At 42.7% G+C, this 24,500-nt stretch overlaps 1 protein-coding gene and 1 long non-coding RNA gene across 9 annotated transcripts in view; one reads left to right on the plus strand and one right to left on the minus strand.

Annotated features, from left to right (window-relative positions):
- The window catches only part of LOC128462046 (uncharacterized), a 38,218-nt gene extending 14,567 nt beyond the window's left edge, over window positions 1-23,651 (minus strand). The window contains exons 1-3 of one of the 2 annotated variants that reach the window (XR_008342324.1): window positions 23,341-23,651; window positions 22,054-22,220; window positions 16,784-16,872 (exon numbers count right to left, since the gene is read on the minus strand). This is a non-coding gene — a long non-coding RNA (uncharacterized LOC128462046). Of the gene's footprint in view, window positions 1-16,783; window positions 16,873-22,053; window positions 22,221-23,340 lie in introns of those variants that run through there. The other variant, XR_008342323.1, reaches the window with a different exon arrangement.
- nrsn1l (neurensin 1-like) overlaps window positions 1-24,500 on the plus strand; it is a 104,363-nt gene that overhangs the window by 15,683 nt on the left and 64,180 nt on the right. For 3 of the 7 annotated variants that reach the window (XR_008342322.1, XM_053447284.1, XM_053447282.1), the window contains exons 1-2: window positions 22,260-22,760; window positions 23,348-23,686. The exons of 1 other annotated variant lie outside the window; for it this stretch is intronic. The gene's annotated coding sequence lies outside the window, so the exon portion shown is untranslated. Of the gene's footprint in view, window positions 1-22,259; window positions 22,761-22,791; window positions 23,687-24,500 lie in introns of those variants that run through there. 3 more of the 7 variants (XR_008342321.1, XM_053447285.1, XM_053447283.1) reach the window with 3 other exon arrangements.

Raw genomic sequence — 24,500 nt, forward strand, 5'->3', positions numbered from 1 at the left:
AAGGCAGGAAGTTGCACATATGTTGAGGTTTTGCATTGTGTGTGTGTGTGTGTGTGTGTGTGTGTGTGTGTGTGTGTGTGTGTGTGTGTGTGTGTGTGTGTGTGTGTGTGTGTGTGTGTGTGTGTGTGTGTGTTTCCAATAGCTGCTAGAGCTGCTGGCCCCTTACAGACCCACTGTAATCATTATACCTCAGCAGCACATTTCTTCCACTGAGTGGACTAAAGCCGTTTGCTTCTGCTGCTTTCTTTCTTTCTGACCTCTCAATTAACTGTTACATTTAATTATGTTGACTAAAAAGTTTACATTATGTTTATTTACCATGAATATTACCAATCAGATTTTTGTCGAGAAGAACTGACTTGGTTGTCGGCCGTGTAGTATGTACATTGTAGTGGCAGAAATGACTGAAACAAAAGTGATATTTAGAGGAGAAACAGGATTAATAGCAGAACGAGTTGTAATAATATAATTAATACCAGCAGCAGTATTAGGAGTAGTAGTACCAGTAGTGGTAAGACAAAGATAGGGGATAGGAGTTGTTCTAGTAGTAGCAGTTATGGTATAGTAATATAATTGGTAACAGCAGTGGTGATGGTTATAACTTGTAGTAGTAATATAAACAGAAGGAGTAGGAATTGCAGTATGTAGATGTAGCAGAGCTGGTAATTGTAATGGTATCAGTAGTACAGTAACATCTGTTTAAGTAACATCTGCAGTACAAGTAGTATTATTGGTAGCAGTAATAGTGGTAGTAGTAGCTGTAGTAGAATCATTCTCAGCTGTCAATCGTGATGTTTCATTCCATTTTTATAGAATCAAATAACTAACTGAAACCAAACTTAGCAGAAAAATAAACACTTGAAAACACATCAGTGTGATAAGAACTACTTACATGTGTACTTGACCTTTTAGTTTGATCAGTGTCCCATCAACCAATATGGAGGAGGTGGTATTTTTTACCTTTACTGCAGCCAGCCACAAGGTGGAGATTGAGCTGCAATGTGGTCGATCTTGGTGAAAATAGTAGTGTTAACTTTAGCAGTAGTGTTTGTTTTCAGGGGCAAGTCTCTTGCCTCTGCTTTTCCACCTCTGTTGGAATCACGCTCATGGAAAACATTGAATAACATAGACTGATTTGTAGAACGTACAGAGTATTGGCAGCTTCAGTTCCCAAGCTATCAGTATCAGCCTTCAAAGACTGTGTATCCTGTGAGTTCTAGTCTCAGTGAATCAGTGTCCAAGCTAAGCCTGAGTTCCTGTTTGCACTCCTCCACCACAGTATTAACTGTACAGTATTTCTTTTTGGGTTTTCATTAGAGGGTTAGACAGCAGCGCCTGCGAGATCCCTCTATTTCTTTTGCTCACTTCTGCCTATGCTTCAGTGATTGATATTAAATCTGTTCTGTTTGATCAATAATTAAAGTGCAGTGCCTAGTGTTCCCAGACTAGACTGAGCGTTATGAATTATATATTGTTATTCCTGCTGGTCTGATCAAAGAATAACAACAACAGCCCTTTGCTGGGTTGGAGCACTACCAGTACTGATGCTCTCTACTGACTGGATAACGCATGATTATTATTTCATCTCTCTAATACTGATCCGCGATCAGGGCTTTTGCTGCTCAGTGTGATGGTCCAAGTTTCTATTCAGAAAGAGAGAGAACCTAGAGGAGTGCAGAAAGAGGCAGAGAGGGGAGATGAATTAAAGCAAAAGGTCTTTGGCCAGATGGATTGGAACCCTGTTGTGTCAATGCCAACACTGGCCACAAAACACAAGCTTGTTTTAATTACAGTTCACCACAACAAACATGCATTGTCACGCTAGGATGAGGCCCTTCTGTGTGCCGCCACTGATCAAAGGCAGAAGACATGCAGGAAGACAAATGAACACACTCATATGCACATGGTCTTTTCTTTATTATTGTGTTTGAATGCACTCCAGTTGTGCCTTCTATATATAAGCCAGTTATTTATAAGACTGCTTGAAGACGTTAGTTTAGCTTTTTACAATTCAAAGCTTTAAGCTAAAAAAATGTACTGACAGAGAAAGGCTCTCAATCTGCTTTCTTGCTGAGATACAACATTGTCTGTTAGAAATTAAAGCTACAATCAGCTGCTGGCTACCTTAGCTCAGCACATTTACTGTAACTACACACTCAACGCGCCACAACAAGTTAATCTACTGTTAAGTTTTCTGTTGGTTGATTACTGCAGGCTGCTACATTATCTAACAGATCCACCTGGTGTTTTGACAGTGTTGTTTGTGGAAGAAATGTTAAAATCACAAACTGTATATAAAGATATACAACATGTCTCCACTTATTAAACATGAAGCCAAAATATCACAAATACGGGTGCCACCATCTTGCACTGTTGATGTAATTTGGAGCCAGATTCTAAGTCTCGGAGCCGCAATATCAAGGTCTTGCCAATACACGCGCTCAACCAATCGTGGGTCAGCCTCTGCTGTCAATCAAAGAGGTGGGGTTTATGACCTATACTGCAGCCAGCCACCAGGGGGCCATCAAGATTAAAAGTGGCTTCACTTATTGGGTCATGTCGTCCATCTTTAAATACAGTCTATGGTTCAGATAAATTTCCATTATGATTGAACAACTGATAACGAAGTTGTTGCCGTTATTACAATATCATTGTCATGACTTTTCACTTTCTGATATCGCTCCAGATACAGGTTCATCATTACATAAAACAATAGGAATCCAAAGTTCTTTAATACAGAAACCGATGATTAAATTCTTATGGTTGTACTAATATTCATACTGGAGATGCTTTTTTCTCTCAGAAGTTATCATTATTTCAACAGTTTAAATTATTTTGTTCCTTGATCAATTTATAAAACTGGTAAAAGAGTGAAGAAAGTGAGACTAATGACAAGCCGGCGAAGAATGTTTTTGCATTTCCTTATTTGGCATCAGAACGCCTTTCAAATTTTTAGGGATTGTTATCTTCTGCACATCTCTGCTGTTTCCCCTCTTTTTCTTTTTGTAGGGAGGCTCTCTGTTAGTTAAGATTTATGTCAGGGACATAACTCATGTATAAAACCACAGCATGTTGTTTTTGTACGGTTTAGACAAACAAGATGTAACATGTGAATTTTAGACTAGCAGTCTCCAGTCTTGATCCTAGGCAAACTGGCCCACTCTTCAGAAATAACAGACAGTACAGTGAATGAACATTGTAAATGTCAAACTGTTCCTATAAGTTGTTATTCAACTGTAGTGTGTGTAAGGGGAGCCTTTATCTCAAGGCAATGTTATTACTTTTCACAGATAAGGAGCCACATATCCAAACTTGCAAGTAAGCAGAAAAGCAGGCCATTGTGTGACACCTGCATGTGTGTGTGTGTGTGCGTGCGTGCGTGCGTGCGTGTGCTTGTGCGTGTGTGTGTGTAGCATTTTGAGCGCAGACAGGAGCAGTCAAAACAGGAAAAACCCACCAAACAGCTGCCCTTGTCTACAAACCCCCCTCACTTATCTCTGAGTGAGGTTGAACATGTGTGTGTATGTATGTATGTATACTGTATATGTAGTATGTGTGTGTGTGTGTGTGTGTGTGTGTGTGTGTGTGTGTCTCTTAACACCTGGCAGTCTATGTCTTTACAGTCACTATGAAGTGGCTGAATGGGTGAGGCTGACTGTAGTGAGAGAAACAATAATAGGTCATTACACTGTGGGAACTCAACTCTCTGTTCAGGGTCTATTCATTCGTACCGGAAATGAAGAAATATACAGAAACACACACAGTTCAACACACGCAAGCAGCAAGTGCACGTTTCCTTTGTTTGCACACCGTTTTTTATTTAATGATAGGCATGTGGAGCAATGGGATGTATCAATGCCTAATATGGCTAATTTAATAAGTTAATTCTGGATTCAGGGCTTGTATATTTATATCTACTCTGTCTTTTGGCACAATCTCATTTTCATGTGGCAGCTCTCCAGATCTGATGCCTTGTTTTCAACTTTTGCCAAAACCTCCAAACCACCTTCCTTCCTTTCTAATTCTAATTTTCACTCCCTCTCTCCCTAGTTACACCCACCCACCCACACACACACACACACACACACACACACACGCACACGCACAGACCCATGCTGAGCCTAGGCTGTGGTAATTAGATACAGTCTGTCTAACTGTCAGACATCAACTGGTACCAGACACCAGACTCCAACCTCATTGGCTAATCCTCCAGACGCAGCCTCGCATTCCAATTGGCTGTCGCCTACTACCCTGCTCTGACTCTGACCCAGTAAACTTGCGTATGAACCAAATCCACACATTGCCATTGGCTGTCTCCGAGACACATGACTGGTGCTCACTGGCGCTCCCCGGCTCTGCTGCTCCCAGAGGAGGATACAGTTATCCTCCTTACAGAGAAAAACAACACCATTCATCACCTCCTTCTCTCTCTCCTTCTCTCCTCATCTATCTCTCTCACTGTGTTTAGGCTGTTATGCTGCGTTGTTATGTTTCTGTCTTTGTTCCTCTGAAGGTTTTGCAGCCACTCCAAGTCCTCCGGACGCCTGGGTCATACTGAATTACCTACTCTCAGACTATAGCTAAAGTTGATATCAGATCCAGAACTGGAGAGAACAATCCCCTAGGATGTAATGTATCTAGTCCAGTCCCCTTATAAAGTCTTATTTTTGACTGGGAACATATTTTTTTATCCCAACTTCCATTTCCTCCCACATTACACTCTCACACCCGCACCAGCTGGTGGCCACTGACCAGGATAGGCCAAGTCATGAAGCCATAAATATTTATCCAGCTCACTCATCTGGTTCCTACTGCTCCGCAGCAGTGTGATGAGGCAGGATCAGTTTCACACGGCAGGTTTATGCTGTCACATCCTGTTGCTGACAGTAGTGGACAAACATGCTGCTGGTCCCTGAGGTTCCACACTAGGAAGGATATATGAACTCAGCCTTTATTTTACTTCAGCCCTGAGGTTCTCCTCCCATTTTTCATGTGATTTTGCCACAGGAACCCATATGGTGCACCGTATAGAGTCTGCCTTGTGATAGTGTGATAGTGCCACCTCCAATCATTTTCAGGAAGGGGGATTTAGTTTGGTTCTTCCCACTAATGCTGTCGCCACTGGTAGCTGATGCAATATCTGTGAAGTCTGGCACTAAAAATACCTCCAGTTTCCACAGCAGCTCATGGAGACCATCAGTAAGGGGGCAGGGACACTGCTTGTCATTGGTTGTCCCAAAATGAGAAATACAAGGGTATACAAGGTTTTCTTAGAGGTGGGTAAAAGGTGGGTAGAAATGGGAGATTGTCTCCTTTCTCATTGCCATTCAGTCCCCCCCCCCCCCCTCGCTGTTGCACCGAAGATGTAAAAAAACAAGTACACAAATGTTTGTGTCTAGTTGGTTCAACCTGCATATTTTTGCGGAGGTCTGAGATGACAATACAAGACAAGCTTCCATTTTGTGTGAGCAGCAGTTATTTTAATTTGTTTGCTAACGCTCAATACAATGTAGTGTGACAGATGTGTTGAATCCACGGTACGTAACAAACGCAGTGTTTAAAAAATTTGAACAAATATCTCATGTGCGTGTTTGTAGGCTAAACAAAGCTATGGCCTGAATCAGTCATCAGCTCCCCATGAGGTCTATTTTACAACAGCCAACTCAATTCAGATTTATTAGAATCGAAGCAAATCACAACTGCCAATATCTCAAGGCACTTTACAAAATTATTAAAAAAAGCACAATTCCTGCAGAACTATTTTAGTTTATACCTCTACGTGTGGAGGGTTAGAACATGTGATTTGAACTTCAAGGTGCGTTGGACACTGGACGAGGATTGTACTCACACTGGCCTGCTCTCTTTAGTGGATATCAGACGGTGCAACCCACTCTCGTTACATAAAGTTAAAACAAAACAAAACCAATTTGTATGTAATGTGTCCCTGCAGACACAGAAGCCATTCTACATTGTAATATATGAGGGTCAATTGACTCGGTGTCACCCTCACATCCCAGCCAGCCATCAGAGGATATTTGATCAGCAAGTCCCATTAACACGTACAAAGCACAAAGCGTCATGGTACACGGAGCTTTGACACACACAGAAGATCACAGATAGAAAGCCATTGAGCATTCTGTATCGCTGTGTTCACATGTTTGATCAGGCTTTATGTTTGCTCATATGAAGTGTCACTGTATACGGGTCTGTGTGCTCACACTCAATTATCTCCCCTCAATAGGCCCCCGACTGGAGCTGTGGAGCCAGCAAACTAGCGGTGTGTGAAATTCAGAGGGCCTGGGCATTAAGGCTGGTCAGTCAGGCTTGTGCACACATTTGGTAGCATTGCAAATGGTCTGATCAAAGTTATTTTATTTTTTTATTTTAAGTGAATTCGTTTAAGTGGGACTACTTGGGCATACAGTGCATGTGCAGCGCATCGTTTCTGGCCAGTGAGCCGGACACATTCACAAGTGTTCAGTGAGAGGATGGAGCCGGGGTCCTTGTTCACTTCCCCTTCCTGATGAGCTTTTCTCAGCTGGTGTGTATTTGAAACTGCAACAGATTACAAAGTAGAAATAACTAGTGTTAAAACAGCTGTTAAAGCTGAATAAAAGTTTAATAAACTTTCCTTTTTTTTAAGTTTAAAGGTGGACCGGCAATTACAGCTGAGAAATAAAAATATCCTCAGGCTATGTGTTGATTTTTAAAAACTGAAATGAACTCAAGCAGAAATGTAATAGCATCCACTACATTGTTGGTGTATGTGAACAATTTATTTCACTTGTACTTTGACTTATTTGGTCCATGTCCCATCCATTAACATGGAGGAGTTTTTTGTTTTTTTTAACCTCTACTGCCGGCAGTCACTAGGGGGCGATGAAAGGGATTTGGCTTTATTTTTGTAGGGCAGTCATATCATCGTTCATCCTTTATAAACTGTAGATCGCAGTCTTTGTTACCGAGTGACTCTGTCAGTATTACACTGTGATTGATGCAAACATCCGTGTGGGTGGACATATAAATGTAGTTCATCGTATCACTTCCGTTCCAACAGACACAGACAGTTATATAGCCGGGATGTCGGGGTGTGGGGGGGGGGGGGGGGGTATCAAGACCACCTCCCTCTCATCAGTGTGTCATAAATATCCCTAAGAGTGCAGGAGCTTGACAATAATTCAACAGGTGTTGAAGTAACATAAAAGAGAAATTATTTCTGTTGGCAGACGGTGTTAGTGTTGGCAGCTTGCTGGCTTCCTCCGTCCAAGTGGAACACAAACTTAACAGCTCAATGGCTGCTCCCAAATGTTGTAAAGGGACAGACATGGAAGGTAAAGGGGGAAACGCAGCTTATCAGGTGTAGACCATCGAGGATAGCGTTCTCCAGTCAGTCGGCAGTGCACTCAGGTTGACATAGCAACGCCAGCTGTCAGTCACATCTCCCGTCATGAGAGACATCCTCATAGAGACTTGAAGCTTAAGCTGCTTTCAGACGTGCACTGAACTCCGCAGATCCTCCCTATTTTCTACGGAGAATGTACACGCGTGAACGCAAAAGTCAGAGTGAGAGGCTCGGCAGATTCTGTGAACTTTCTCCGCCTGGCCTCCCAGTATCAAGTCGGTCGAAAGTCAGGAGTAACAAGTCGAGAATTCGATGTGAGAATGATGCGAGCGGGGGTATGATGAGGCTTCTTACACGTGACAGAGGCAAAACACGAAACAAAAAGAAAACAAATATCTCCCAGTGAAAAAGCGGTGTCATGTTAGAAGACAGGGAGAAAGATGTCTGTCTGGGTAAACTGCAGACCTCATTCTCCAGACTTTTCTTGCAGGTCATGTCTGAAAACGGCTTTAGACACTAGTACTAGAGATGAAATGGTTTCATCCCCTTTTCAAGAACAGGCACATTAGTGTATATGTATATACATGCATATATATATATATATACTCTGTGTAATAACATAGTTAAACTTTCTTTGTAAGATCTCTGTTTGACTTTATGAACTCTTTCATCTTTATTGTTAAAAACATCTTCAAAATGTAGGGATGATGAAACTATTGCATGTATGTCTTATCTTACATTTCACTAATTTGAAAAACACCCAAACTGGAGCGCGAAGATCTCTTCATGATGACACAGATGCAGGGACGGTTCAACGTGTCTGTCTAGACATCTGTGTGAGAACTTGATTCTCAGAAACATCTTGGAGTGATTCCTCTAATGCGAACTATGCGAGCCCGATTTCATGCTTTAACAACCTCAACACTCAAATAAGCTTCGAAGTCCTTGAGGTATATGAGTCACATGTACAGTACATGACTGTGGCATCTGCAAACATGTCACCACCCATGTGTGATGCAATCCCCCTCTTGGCCAATCAGCAACAAATATGTTACCTTGATTTGACCTGTGATTATATAGGTCAATTATATGGTCAATTAGCATGAAGAGGAAAAGGCTCGGTTGCTGCGTTGGAATGCATCATATAGTCCATGTTTCCTGATAGATGGATAAAAACACAAATACAGGGAATATACCAACAGAGGTGATACTGTAGAAATTAATGGATGATTCATAGTCCGACTCCCACACACCCCACAGACTTCAATTGTCAGGAACACTGTCATACTTTTGTTTATCTGCATGGGTACTTTCCCAGACGGGGAAGCATTAACTACCCCAGTGGTGTAAACTTACACTTAAAGGAGGAGTCATTTATATCTGAGTGATAAACTGAGATCCCAGTACTACAACTCTAAAAAATAAAAATAAATGTTTCAAAATAAAATGTTTAAGTATTGATTTTCAGCCAGTGACGTTTAGGAGAAACCCCTGATTGACCAAAGACATTTAGAGGCATCCACATGTTGTTGCTGTTAGTCAGTGAGGAAGTGTTGTTTAAGTGTTTGTGGCTCCGTTGGTCTTCAACAAGCTTGACTCATCATTGGCTTTCAGACAAGCGCAACCACAGTTAGTGAGTTTGTTAACCATTTATTAGAGCATAAGTGGACTCTCTAAATAAACTAGTTCCTGTTTGTGATCAAAACCACACTGTAAAAAATATCAAGGTGGTGGAACTCAACTTTAGCTTTTTCTCAACTTACAAAGTTAAATGATACAAGTTGTTTAATTAATGATCATTCATTATTTGGACTAGATACTCTGAGTTAAAAAAACTGGTTTACTCGTAACTTTGCTGCAAAGCTGAGCTTCTTCTGTATATGTGCACATTTTAAGTAACAGCAGATAAGAGCACCAGCTAAATATCTGAATGCTGAACAGAAATTATTAAATGAGATACAGAGAAAACCCTGAATGCTCTCCATTGCTCTGATCCATAGCATAAGCTGTCTTGAGGTACTTTTCGCAAAAAGCACACTACCACAACTCTTCATGGACACCTTGGGTTTAATCTAAAAACACACACGCACGCACACAATATGGGTTTAGTGCAGATTAGACTATTAGAGATGAACATCAGCAGTATTTTAAAGCTGATTCAGGGTTTTTTTCCGGACTAAAGAAGGAAATGGGCTAATCTCTGCCCGGACACCTACAACATGTCTGTCAGCTGAGGATTTACACCTACAGGGCTGTCTGGGCAGGGGCATATGCTCTGTAAGGAGAGAGGAGTCTGTCCAGAGTGTAAGCATCTGCCTGCGCATGTGCTTGTGTAACATGTCAGTCAGCTTGACGGTGCGAGTGCCAGCAACTTGCTGGAAGCCTGACCGCGTCTTTACCAGCAGCTGGGCTGATGATTAAGTGACACGTGCTCATTAACTTCCTTCTATTGTCCATCCAGTAAAATGAGGTGCATGTTGTGAGCAGGAAGGCATGCAGTGGGGGTATTTGTTCATTGTGAATTATGTAAATGTGTCCTTTCCTTTCCTTTCCTTAACTCCTCACTTTACTTTGCTGTCCTTTGCACTTATTTCCTATATCCTGTTCCCACTCTTTCCTTTCATTTCTTTTCCTTGTTTGGGTTCCCCTTCCTTCCCTGTGCAATTCTCTCTTTCCTTCTCCTGCTTTCCCTGCCCTTATTTCCCTTCATTTCATTTCTGTGCCTTTTCTTGACTCGCTTCTTCCCATTATTTCCTCCCATTTTCTTTGACGCTCTATTTCTCTTTCTTCTTCTTGATCTCTCCTTTCCTCGTTCTCCTCCTTCCCCTACTCTCCATTCCATTATTCTTAATTCTCTATCCCTTTTCCCCCTCATATCCATTCCTATCTTTAATCTCCTCTCCTCTCCTGTAATAGCCCACAGAGGCATGCCTGAGTCCAGGCCACCCTCATTAACCTTATCATTAAGCTGACCCCCAGCTGGACTGCGCCGACCTCACACCGCTGTGGGGCTTTGAGGAGTTGTGTCAATACATACACACTCGGCCATTAAGCTGGAGAAGTGAGAGCTGTAACGGAGGTAGGTTGGCAGAGCCGGCGGATGCACAGCAAATTTATATAACAGCCGATGCGGCGAGGGAGGAGTGTGTGAGGGAGAGGGATGAATGATACATCCAGGTTGATCTGAACTTTCCATGTACTCCAATCCTTTTGATGTGCTGTGAGTGTGTGCATTATGAAGGCCCGTGGTGATTAGCCTGTCTATGTCTCCACGATATGAATAAGACCCCAGGAGAGCAAAGATGTCTAGACTCATTCAGAGAAGAAGCCTTATTATGTGCTGTATAGCATCTATGAGGAGGCTCATATTCACTTTGCAATCCGACTACTGCAGTGGCCTTACGCAACAGTCCAAAAGCAGGAGTCAGATCTCTATCAAATCATCACGCGAGAGAGTAGAGGAGGGCAGAGTGAATGGAGTGGGAGATAATGTTTCTGTATATAGCAGACACATTTTCTGTTTATTTTTGCCATTCAGGCGCAGTCAATATGAATTCAGTTTTAAAACTACACACTGTATTTATAATAATAAATCTATTAGCAGAATAATACCTGAGTGACTGGCAGTCTGCTAAGGCCTTTACTCTGCATGTTGCGCTGCATTTTTCACAGTGTAAGAAAGCTTTACAAATACAACAACCGACTATAAGTGCTGGTCTTTGATTTCCAATACAACCACCACACAGCTTTCAGTGTATTTCACAAAGTACAGTGTTGATTAACAATTTACTTTAACTCCTTCAGTAATGTGACCTTTATCAAAAGGGCAAAGACAATGCTAGCATGCTAACACTGACAATTCTAACACTGAGTTGTAATCATTACCATGCTCATCATAGTAATGCATTTTTAAACACCAATTTCATCATCTGGGGATCATGGATGACGGTACGAAGTGTCCTGGCAGTGGTTCAGATAAAGCGGTCGGGACATGTGAGTAAATTAATAAAATGTCAACCTCACGCTGGTTTTGGCAGGATTCATTCTCAGGAGACCATGGATGCTTTTTATGACAATCGATCCGATTGTTGTTGAGAAATTTCAGTCTGGACCAAAGTGGTTACCCGACCAAGAGAGATACTGAGGTCACTATTGACGATTATAGTTATGGAACAGCAATCAATGCACAATCCAGTTAAATGCCAACACCTTAGATTTAACAAGCTATTTTTTTTTTTTTCTTTTTTATAATTTTTGTCCAATTAACACTGATGATATGTTGGATAAGTAAACAGAACCTCTGCTAGCAGACGTCCTGCTATTGATTAGGCCAGTGGGGTAATAAGTGGCTGTGATTACGCAAACGCACAAACGCATTTGATTTTCGTACTCGGAGCAAGGGGCTATTTCAAGAAGTGTTGCTTCCGTCATAATGGTAGCAGAGAGATCTCACTGTGCTTCACACATTGTCATGGTGATAAGGAGGGGGGGCGGGGGAGGTGAATCACACCGATCCCTCATCTCAACAAGGTGGGAACTTGTCATCATTGAGCTGTAAGAGTCAATGAGCAAGGAGCAAATTATTCTCCGGATTTCTGAATGACCAAGTGCTCGTGGCCTCTTACCTTACATTACTCTGCTCCTTTTCCTTTCCTTTCCTTTCCTTTCCTTTCCTTTCTCCTGCTTCTCTGATTCCACAAAGATTTTGTCAGGACAGGCCTTGATGATTGAGCTGAGGTACAAATATCAGCGTTACGTGTGTGATGTGGATGAACATGTAAATGAATCCATAATGTATTCAGATTGCCTCTTTGTCTTCGTGTTTTGAGCTCCTATAGGTGATTCTTGCCCCGGGCATAACAATCATTCAATGTGTTAATGGGTCGCACACTGAGCTCGTTAGCTATGCACAGCCCTCATTAACATACAAATTCAATTAACTTTTGTCACCCGCCCAAAAAAAGAAGCAGAAGAAGAAAGAGGGAAAGAAAACAAATCTTTTGTGTGATGTCTACCCTTCCCGCATTTCATCTTCATCTTAGTCACAGTGAGTGGAGGAGAATGCCAATGGTTGCAGTGACTTTCTCTGTTTCGGGCTTGTTGATGAATGCTTTATGGTCTTTTACAAGGTGATACGGTTCAGAGCGCGGCCAGACATCCTTGCTCAGAGCGAATGAAAATGCTTTGCCTTCGTACGTAATAAAGGAGACTGTATTTGTCCTCTGCCATTAGCTGTCTGCGTAGGCGGGGTGGCAGCTGTTTTAGAGGTGAGGAGACGGCACAGGTTCCCAACTGTGGCAGAATTAAGCAGTCCTCGCCATGTAGATGGAAAGCCAATTTTCCAAGTGGTTTGTAGTCAGAATGTTCAATAGCCGTGGCCTAGCAGGCAGACCCTTCATTTTCCATCATGTATTCTATGGGCAATGCTCTTATCAAGGGAATTGGTAATTAGTGGCATGCATTGTGTCAGAGGACAGAGCTCTGAATACCAACGACATTAAAGGGCTGATGAGATAAGAGGAGTGCATGCTCGAGTGTTTGTGCTCGTGGCTGTGTGTGTGTGTGTGTGTGTGTGTGTGTGTGTGTGTGTTCCAGCTCCCGCGCCTGGTTCCATGCTCTGGGGACAATGGTTAGGTGCCACGGCCATGGCAATTCATGACTTCAATTTACATGTTTGCATATTTGGCAATTAACCTAATTGATTTCCTGTGCGTGCCGAGCGGCGGCATCGGATGTCAGTTTTCCCAAGGATTTTCAATACCTGCGTCCATCCCCATATCAAACAGGCCCAATAATGGCAGTGTCTCATTTGCACACCATTAATTAGACATTCATATTAAATGGCTAATTAGCATATATAGCGCTCTGTGTGTTGTCAGGGTGAAAGCTATAGCAGCAATAACTTTTCCTTTCATATCGCTTGCTTTTGCTATCTATGCAAATGTGAGTAGTTTGTGATGGTTTTAATCAGTGAGTGTGTCTGCGTGTGTCTGCGTGCAAAGCAGCGACTCAGGGAGGGATGTTCAACGTACCTTTTACAGTAGCGGCTGAGAAGAAAAGCTGTCTTGCAGGCATAGTGAAAGAGAGAAACACACTAATGATTGTGTTTTTTCCGCCACAGACAGAAAAAGAGACTAATGATGCTTTTTTTTTGGGTGTTTGTAGTTGACATTTTCTTTGAAGACCAATAATGAAGCTCCTCAGAGATGTGCAACCACAGCCAAACTTTCCCAAACCCTTCTCCTATTACTCTCCTATCACTGTTATTAGTGTCGCCCGGGAATGTAGTGCAAGATAAACCCACCTGAACTCACATTAACTTTTTCTTAGTGTGCAAATTTAATCATTTACATAAGGACAAATGGAACATAAACCACTATTTAGTCTCTCAGTGAAATTTGTTATTTTTTCTGTAAAGGGCAAGTGACACTAGAATGACAACAAATGTATCTGTAAGTCATCATGATATGTTTGGCTCCAGAACCATGGAGTAGTGACAACTCACAGTAGAAGGCGAGCTGACTTTTAGCAAGAAAGGACAGGGTAGTGCTAATTTATCACAATGCTCTTCTCAAGTTCAGTTCTGTTTCATCTGTCTTCAAATGGAGTCACATGGTGGTCTACAGTAGGACACTGTGGGCCCAACACAGCTGAAACAACTAGACAAAAACACATTCTTTCATTTTTCTTTTACTACATTTCGGTAAATGTCCGATTAGCTATATATATAAAGCAATGTAAGAAATATAAAGTAATGTAGTGTCTTTTAAAGTTTGTGTTCTGTTAAGAAGTAATTTCTTTTACTCGATTAAAACCCACAAGTTACGGTTTCACTCCAGCCCTCTTCAGTGTTAACATTGTCAGGGCAAGGTTCACCATAGATGGACCTGATGTGAAAAATGTGTGTAGATCTACTTCGGCCAAGTGAATGAATCCCCTAAATGCGTAAAATAGCTTTTATGCAAATGTTGCCATTTTAAATGCAGGTATAACAAAGCCTTAAGGAAGGTTCTGATATTAATGGACAAGCATTATTCCCTTTTTTATTATGTGAGCCACTTCTACATATCTACTATCAGGTCTGTGGCGAGAGAAAGAGCAGTGTAAGAGAGGGATAGAGGTGGGGAAAAAGAGCAGTATAAAAAAAGACAGAGCGAAAGAGGTGGGAGGGATGGGAACGGAAAGAAGGATGAGGTAAGACCTGTGGGAGATGCCGGCGCTGACTTAGTAGACCCCGCCAACCTCCTCCACCTCCTCGTTTCTCTCCTCCGCTGCTTGTCTTTCCAAGGGGAGATTTGAAAAAGGGGAGCGATAGTGAAGGGGAACGGTGTCACGTCACTGGCGACATCAGGAGGAAGAGGGGTCGGAGGTTAAACGGACGATAGTTTGTTTTCACAGAAAAGAACAAGAGTCAGTGCCTTTGGAATTTATCGAAGGTGAGGACCTGAGAGGGCGAAGGCGCTCTGCTTCATTCGTTTTGACCTGTGCTCGTGGGTCACCCGTGGGCGTCCTTAAGGCAGCCCGTCCGGTACTTCCCCAGGGGTGAGGCGATTTTAGATGAACTTTAGCCTCCATCCCCCCCTCCCGTGATCCCCCTTTGCTTCAAGCTGTATACACCCCCGGGCTGGCTTGTGTCCCATGGTGTGGGATTTTTTTATGGAATGGAGTCAGCCCGTCTGTAAACTGTGTCTGACCTTCTGTATCTGGAGGGTTCTCCCCATGTGCATGCACACTCACACACACACAAACACACACACACACACACACACACACACTCCATATTGGGGTACATGGCGCGTACAGCATGATGTGATGACTTGCTTCTCAGTGAAAGGCCTCTTTGATTAGGGGGGTTGAGCTTCCCATGATTTCATGCGAAGCTTGCAGAAGGAAACGGCAAGTGAAAAACCGCAAGCACACAATAGTAATTCACGCTGCATATGCTTTTGAGTCACTGCACAACTGGAAGTGGCGTTATGGTGCATTCGCAAGAAACATTATTTTTACTGTTTTGTAAACAAGGGGGGAAAAGTGTAATTATGGTGATTCATGTGTTTTTCCAGCCATGTCGAGATTCATTATCAAAAAACTCCAATGAAAGAATGTGTGAATGAGAAACACAACGGCGTGGCAGCACTTTTTAATATTTCATGTTTGGAATTTGTAGAGGGATGTTAATGCACTGTAGTGAGAGTAACATATCTAATAGATTGTGGTGTTTTGGCTTGGTCTAATCACTGTGTTTGTTAATAGTCTCCTTAGGGGAAGGCATGTTTCCCTCTCAGTCCCTAATGTAATAAAAGGCTTTTAGCAGCTCCTTCAAATGCATCAGGACTGTGCTTTTTCTTATTTCCTTTGTATCTCATTAATTTCCATATTTAATTAGCTTGGCTCATTAAACGCCATGCACACAGGAAAGTATGCAGGAATAATTGCATGCAATGTTATAGACTCAAATTATGCATAATGTTCTTGTGTGAGTTGTGACAGAACATGTAGGCCTTGTTGATTAGTCCACTCTAATAGACACGGCACTTGATTTGTTTGTCTATCAGTGTGTGCGTGAATGTGTGCGTGCCCCTCGGTGCTCGAGTGCGTGCGCATGAGGACATGCCATTTATTCATATGTCTCATGTGTGTTTGACCGCCTGTGTGCGCGCACATGTGTGCCAATCTAGCTGTCAACGCTAAACCATGCTAAAGAGTGAAATTACCCATCAGCTCTAGTAAAAGCATGGCTGACAGCCTGTAATCACGGCCATGAGAGAAAACAAATCATTGTCACATGTGGACAGAAACACACATGCTCACGCACTTTCTGTTCTGGTCAGGACAAAGACATTATATGACCATAGACAATAGAAAATGGAAAATCCAAAATATAAATCCAAAATACAGAATACAGAATACAAAATCTACAACTTTACATTTAGCGCTGAGAACCAAACACAAGATCGCAACGTTGTCTCAATAGCCTCTCTGAAATCCCCCCCCCCCCCTGCTGCGACCTGCTTTTTAAACATCACAGCACACTAAAGAGGGATACTTCCATACATGCTATCTCCCTCTCAAATTTGTGTTTGCAGCTGTTATACGACACGTTCCCTATCACACATTTGAAAAGAACTATAGGTGATTTCTAATCGTGTACCGCTGTGAGAGACGCATGAATAACTCTGACATTCACAATTAGCTGTTGTCAGCAGTCAAAGGCAGTAGTACAATTTACTAGGTACACATTACTGTCGTAAATGGAAGTGACAACAATTTGATATGTTGTTTGAAAGTGGTCGTGATAGCGAATCGTATTTGACCCTGTTTAAGTGGGCTCACTCTTGATAGGCGAACACCCTTTATTCAAAAGAGATAATTGGTTTTGTAAAATGTTGTGCACGCGGGCCCGGAAATGTTTTAAGAGAGAAAGTGGTGGGCGCTGATTAACCTTGTCATAGTTGTTGACATCTCACGACCCACGCAGCTCCTGGAGCCGATGCCGCTTTCACGCATCGAGTGGCGTTCTGTCCTTCCCCCTGCGTGCAGAGGATAAGTGTTAAATTAGTGTTTTTTCCTTATAATTGTCTTTCCCTTGACAGCAGCAGTCAGAGTGGAGACACTATTCATTCGAGCCGGATTTAAGACTGAGCGGGTTAGTTTGCGAACCTGAACTTCAGAGGGAGGCAGTGATAGTTTATGACTCAGGAAGTTGAGTGAGAAAGATGGGGGAGGTGGGGTCTCTTTGGTCTCCTCGCTGTGGTTTTTCCACATTTGGCTGGCAGACAAGTGTATTGTGCACGAGGCCTCTCTGATGTGGCGGAGCGCTGATGAGTAAGCACACATATGATGGAGAGGGTATATGTGTGTGGTATCCAGGGCTCTGCCTGACACATGGCCATAAGGAAACTGCGAGGCAGGATTCATGAGGGAGTTTGGAATATATATTACACAGCGTTTCACAGGCCAAACTTTTCCTCCTGTGTAATTAGAGGACAAGCTGTGGTTTCTGCCAGTTACGTAACCTCGAAAGACTTCCTGGTGAAGAAGTGATACGTTCAACATGACACATCTGGATAAATTATTCATAGATTTGGTTCCAGTTCAAGGATACATTGGTGGATGAACTTACCTAACCTCTCCAAAGGACTTCCATTCTTTTTCTTTGCATTAGATATTACTGCATGTCAGATTGTCGTGATTATAATAAACAAGCTCGCCACCCTTTGTCACAGGTTCCATAATGTCTATGAGCTGTGAGATCTAAAGAGCGATGATCACTTCACAGATAGTTTAATTTTATAGGGGGTACCCCAGTGATTTAGTGGTGTACTGTCAAAATGTGATGAGACTTGCAGGAGACAGATTTTTAAAAGGGCCATTGGAATTGAAGCAGTAGAGGCCTAACTTTGTGTCTTCAATATGGGTCAAGCTTTGAAAGGACCAGATCCAACATTTCCCATAATGCAACTCAATAGAACCTTCCATAAAACTCTTTGCGAATATCGTCACCTTTCAAACTCCATAGCCTAATTCGAGATAACCCCAGTGAACCCACTATGACATCATCAAGAAAAAAATTGTGAGGCGAGAATGTTTTCTCCCATCTTGTTGATGATCTTGCAAACTGTCACATTCAGTGTATGGGAAATTGGGGGGTTGTAACCCCCAGGTTTGGAACCATAAATCATAATAAGTCATAAGAATCATTGAATTTGGTACCTCCTTCTGATAAAACAATCTTTATACAATGTTGATAATTCTAAACAAAGTAACATATCAGTACTCGATTCATGTTTAAATGAACAAACATCATAGTTGAGGTTTAGCATAAAAATATCAAACATTTGTTTACTCTGTGGGGTTTTCACCAGCTGTTGAAACCAAGCACTGTTTTTCTTCTGTTCCCCTTTCGTCTTTCGAAGTTAGCATGCTAACCAGCTGCCCTCAGTTCAGCATACAGAGCATGTTGTCGAACAGAGAACAAGATGGTGAATACCCCTTGTACCTTTGAAGTTTTTTTGCCCAATTTAAGTTACCAACTAACAGTAGATGTTGGCAGGTGTTAGCTGCCACGAGCAGATGTTGGGGACATAACTTCAGTTGCGCACCATAGCGTCATGAAGTGGTCTGGCCTTATCAATGATTCAGGCCGAACTTGAGGGTGAGCTAAGGCTAATGGTAAATCTGACTGGCTACTGGCTTGTATGGCAGTATTCTGAAAGCCATGTGGCCCGCTCAGTAGATCAGACATCAGGTATGTATTATAATATTCACATTCCTACTTTTCGTGTTAGCATGTGAAAGTATAGCTGAAGCGTTTACAGACCATAAACAGCAGTACATTCTGCTGTTGCCAATATTTGTTGGCCTTCAGATGAAACTTGCATCTCTTGGACCACATTCATCTCAACGCTGCGTCATTCCACCACGTCATGGTTCACAAAACTTGAGTTAATTTCATCAAACTTTACTGAGCTTCAACCCCCACCTACCTGGCACACCCAGAAGATCAGAACAAGCGCTCTGGGTTTATTGCACACGCTGCTCAGTCCAGGTCACATGGCGTGTTTGTTCAGGCGGAGGTTTGGAGTAGCTTTGATTGAGCCAAAGCGTTTTGAGTGGGTTCAGGCTGTGTGTCATGGAGGTGGGCCTATGTGTTCATCATCAGCTCATAATGACGCCGATGTTACCGTTATCGCAGCCTCTCCCTGTGGGTGGTTTCCCTCTGTGTGTGTGCCTGTATTTAGAAGTGGGATTCAATAGTGCTACTGCCCTTGATCCCTATCACTCTCTGGTACCTCTCTCTTTCTTCTCTTTCTTTTCATTCATCTCTCTCTCTCTCTCCCCTGCTTTTCCCCGTGTCAACATCTGAAACTCCCCCAGAACTCCCAAGCAGCTCAGATTCAGAGGAAGTCCTTCCTGGGATTAATGCACGCACACACTCGAACACACTCACACAGGCGTAAACTTCCTCGTCAGATTTACCCGTTCTCATTCGTCCTCCCACAGACATCCTGTTTGTCTCCTGCAGCTCCTCTACTCCCTCAGATGAACATAAGCCAGGGAGGCACGGCGTAAACAGCGGAGCAATTTCTGAGGAGAAGGCGGCACGGAAGCACAAACTACGCCAAAAAACAATGTCTCACATTTTAATCTTCTGTCACCTTGTGTTTTTATTCCTTTTGAATTTAGAACTTGTTGATGCCGTGGACCAAATCCACTGACAATCAGGTTTAACCAGGATCCAGGACCTCGCCAATCATATTACTGCCACATTTTTGGAGCAGTGCTCCCGGAATGAGAGAAACCTTGTTGATTTTTCTGTAATCAGTTTCCATTATCTCTCGCCGCGGCGGTAGGCATCAGCTCTCTGTCCTGTCTTCTCATCCGTAGAGTGGTCTATCCAATCCATTTTACCCATCTGCCAATCTCCATCATTTTGATCTTGGTTTGTCCCCTCTTCCCTCTCTTCTCTGTCTCCCTTCACTCGATCCGTGGCTAATCCATTACATCTTCTAATGACTGTTGTTTCGCTCCATAGAGAAAAGTGTTGGGCTGGATTGGCATTTCTGGAGCTGTACATGTGTGTATGTGTCAGTAACTATCCTCTCCCTGCCTTCTGCGTGAAGCCTAATCCCATATACTCTAGGATCTGTATCATATTGCAGCCGTGAGATGGTTTTTAATGCAAGAAGTCAAACGATTTCAGACCGAAAAATACCGTCTGACCACTGTTGGTTCCCAATATCTTTCAATGTTTGTATAGTGATATACTTCCAAAACTGGATTTATTTTTATCTGAAAGGACAATATGATACGATCCCTCTGTGCTGGACTTCCATGTGGATAATTTGCAGTTTTTTTTTTAAACTCCATGTTAGTCAGACTCAAAGTTTTTCCCTCCACCTAAGTGCACAGGTAATAATGAAGCTGCTATCATCAATATCCTCCAAATATTTGGTCATATGACTTTTTGGATTTGAAAGGTGTTTCTCATAGTAATGAGCCAAACAATTATGACCCAACTCACCACAGCTCATTACAACTCAACAGGGCGTAGTAGCTTATTTTGGCTCGTTGTTTCGGTTTACCTCTGGTCGTCCAAACACAGCAGAAAGATTTTTTCTTTCAGACCTCAAATGGCAGACAGACATTGTTGAACGTGAATACTGTGTACATAATTATTGGAAGAGTGAAGGAAAAAGGTATCCCACTACAGCAAACCCGCTGGTCCTCAGCTACACTCCAGTACCTGACTGGTAGTGATTTTCACCCGTTTGAAAACTGCAGCATGTCAGAAAGGAAAACCATGGTCACTCTGTGGTAAATTGTCCATGGTTACAGCGAGCTCCAACAATCAGACGTGTTGCTAATATACCTGAGGATTGTGGGTAGTGTAGTACCTATCCCTGACATCGTGAAGGAAATAGATTTTTCTTACAGCATACAAGATCCTTTCACGACTTCATAGCTTGTGGTAAGTCTATCTTGGATGCGTACAATAAAATGTAATATAATCAAAATCTCTATTCAGCTAAGAGGGGAATGAATATTGGACTTTGCCAACCCCCCAACACTGCCCACCACTGTCAAGTTTTCCGTTTGCCTCGTCAACATTAACGAAGCATCATTTTTTATATTCATATCTTGTTTCTCCTGCCCCCAAGTGGCCAAGTTATCAGCAGTTGTAGTAGAATACATTGTATTCTACTACATTACCTGTTATTTGAAAGTCAATGATAGCGAGAGTGATGATTGAAGAGTTTACGATGGAAGAAGGGAACTTGAAACAAAATCGTATTTATCGTCTCCTTTTGTGGCCTCTGCAAATAAATTGCTGTTATTGTATATTGTCAATAACTGTGATAACAATTATTGTAAAGTGAGTATCAAGCTTACAACCACAAAGTTACTAAAGCCCTAAGCCTACTTTACTAGTTAGTAACATATACTACTTATTTTGTATAACTGGCAATTGATAGACCTCTTACCATGAGATCGCAGGGTACTGATTTTACTCATAGCCTTTGCCGATGATTTTTAAACAATTAAATTAAAAGAATTTCAGGGAAAGTCTCATTTGCTATAATTGGTTGCACAGCAAAGAGCTTATTACATAACTAGCTCATAAAGGATGGTCATTAAACAAGGAGACTATGGGACTTTGTATTCTTTGCCTCACGTGACTCTATTACATCGGCAATGATATTAACTCTGCAGTCATACAACGCCAGTTCATTTGAATGTACTGTACTACTGCAGATATAACAGGCAAAGATATGGCTTTCATTTGGCTATCTCACCGTACCACACACACTGCGTGCTGCTAGGATACAGTCGGAAATAAAAAACATCTCTTCTAACAGTTATGGTGCCCTTGAAATCGTAAAGGCCATTCTGAGACAAATTAGCAGTTGTAGTCGCTCTGCTGGAACCCCCACTGTGCCAGTCAGCAGCGCTCCCCTCTGATTTAAGATCATGAGCCTTCAGTGTTCAGCCACATCCACATGACAACTCTCTCCATTCACATGCTTTATGGAATCATCACTGTCGCCACCCAGCAAATGAGCGCCGCAATATTTAAGACAAATGCCACTGTCGAATGGCCCTGCGAAACAATGCTTTTGAATATTTAATCACTCCGAATAGCCACATTAGAGCCAGGAGGGGAGAGGACATTCATTTCCTGAAGCTGTGTGGGTGTTGCATTGCTGTACCTCGCAGGGAGGTACCAGGATTAGCAGTTGGTGCTGAAGCGCTGCTGTGGCTGATGGGTTGTTTGTGTTGCAGGGTGCAGTTTCCTCAGCGCAGCGAGTTCTGGCTGCCAGAGAGGCTGTGGCGCACGCTGGCTGTGACCTCTGCTGACTGGCTTTCTACACAGCGTCTGTGGAGGCAGAGATAAGCAGTAACACACACACACACACACACACACACACACACACACACACACACACGAAGCACAGATACTCTCTCTCTCTCTCTGTTGATGTATGACGTCATGGGTGTATTTTGTGTGTCTGTGCAGGGGTGTGTGATGTTTTTTGATTCGTCTATTTTTAAGAACCAGGGGGCATCTGGGAGAGTTCCCGACAGGATCCTGGGGCCAAAAGTTCAGAGAAAGACAGACAGAGAGAGGAGCGAGTGGAAGCTCGTTTGGAGGAGAGCAGAGGGAAAGAGATGAAAGACCTGAGAGTTGAAAATGGCGTGAGCCGTAGCGCTGAACAGCCTCAGATGCGGTACAACGCAGCTGGTTATTTTCCATTTACTCCCATCGCACTTAGGCTCCGGTCACAGAAAACAGATCACCATATGTATTATTAATCCAAACATCTCCCTTCCTCCCACTGGGTCGAGTCGCCCTCAAAGCCGTGCAGCCCTCCCTCACCTCGAAGGCTGGGCCAGCCTTCCTGCAAGGCAACTCCAGGTAATAGCCTGTGAAATGACTGGGCCTTTGTTGGTCAGGAGGCTCAGTGGAGGCCCGCGCAGCTTATTTATGGAGCTACTGTGGTCTTTCTCCTGGCCTCGACACCTATAAATACGCGGGGAAGGTCAGTCTGCTAAAACAAACAATGATGTGAGCCGGGGACGTCTGAAATAGAATATGCAATTCTGCAGCTCAGTCTGCTATAAAAAGAGCTGGATCCTATCTTTAGGAGGGAGAAAGGCTGGATTTAGAAATGTGATGTGAATGCTGCCTCAGATCTGGGGATGACTTCAAGACGTAATAAGACAGTAGGAGAGTTTAGGCATTATTGACCTGAACTATACTCGGTGTTCGACCTCTTACTCCCAGTGCAAAGATGTTTACAGTGGGTTTTAAGGCAACCACAGTGCGGAGACAGTGTTTATTTTCCATTACAATGACGCAATACGGTCAAACATCTTATATTTCTTGGAATTTTCCTGAAAGCCAATCAGGCACAGATGGCAAATGTGCTTTTCATTTGTATGATTTACAGTGATTTTTTTTTCTTTTTCTTTTTAATTTAAATCTCTATACTTACCTTCCAGGGCCCCAAAACACATAACAGTCAGGTTAGAGTTGGAAGAGACAAGGTGTCAGTGAGGTAGGTGCTGGCAGGCAGGTTCCATATGTTAAACCTGGACCGGTTTCAGAACACAAGCACGGCAGCGCACGTACCCCGTCAGTGGGAGCTACACTAGATCTGCATAATGGATATACAAGGGGCTCTTGTTAGTATCTGGTTTTAGCGGAGCCGAGCTGAGCACACAGCAGACAGGACTGGAGAGCAGCCCAGTCCTGGAGATGGCAAACGTGGTTAAACTGATAAAACTGTCATTACTGTGTTGGAGGCAGCTGACGAGGTGCAAGGCCGAGAGAAAAAAAGGGTAAGAGAAAAATGTGAGCGAGAGAGCACATCCTGTCAGCGTTTCTGGTTTAACAGACTTTTTGTGTCTAGGCCAATACACAGGGTCGATACTCGCCTTTCAGATACTGGACTGTCATTGTGCAGATAATGGGGGTTTTACCAGGTCTCTGCCTGAAGCTCTGCACCTTTTTTTGTGTGTCAGCTCTCAATAATTAATTCAGCTGGTGGAGAACTTTAAAGAGCAGATCCAGTTTATTTGAACTCATTTCAGTAGTTTTGGCCTAAATTTCCATGAGTAATTAAAACACTGCAGATTGTGGAAATTAGCCACATGCTAAGACAAAGCTGATTAGGGAAAGACACACGATGACTCAAAAACTATCTTTGAATAAAATCAAATTGATGTTTACTATTACTTTTTAGTCCGGCTAGTAGCCCATCTGCTAACATTGAGGAGGCAGGGTTTATGAGCTATACTACAGCCAGCCACCAGGTGGCCATCAAAACACTTTGGCTTCACTTTTGAGGAGCAGCCAAGCTGTCCATCGTCATAAACAGTAAACATTTAAGCTGTCTGATCACCTGACTGTTTTCTTGCCTCATCTGACTTTGTTGCAGCAATGCTACCTCGTTTCAAGATCTCAGAAGTAATAACTGTTTATTCTTTCTTTATCTCCAACAGTAATGGAGATAGTTTCATGGTTCCACTATTCAGTTGATGTAGCACATAATCCCTGCCATTTCTGGTGTCAACTTCACCTGGGATGTTGCACTTCTTTTGTTCATCTATGTCAATCAACCACTTGAATAAAGTTCTCATAAATATCCTTTGC

This window comes from Pleuronectes platessa, chromosome 18, assembly GCF_947347685.1.
Source record: "Pleuronectes platessa chromosome 18, fPlePla1.1, whole genome shotgun sequence".
Taxonomy (NCBI): domain Eukaryota; kingdom Metazoa; phylum Chordata; class Actinopteri; order Pleuronectiformes; family Pleuronectidae; genus Pleuronectes; species Pleuronectes platessa.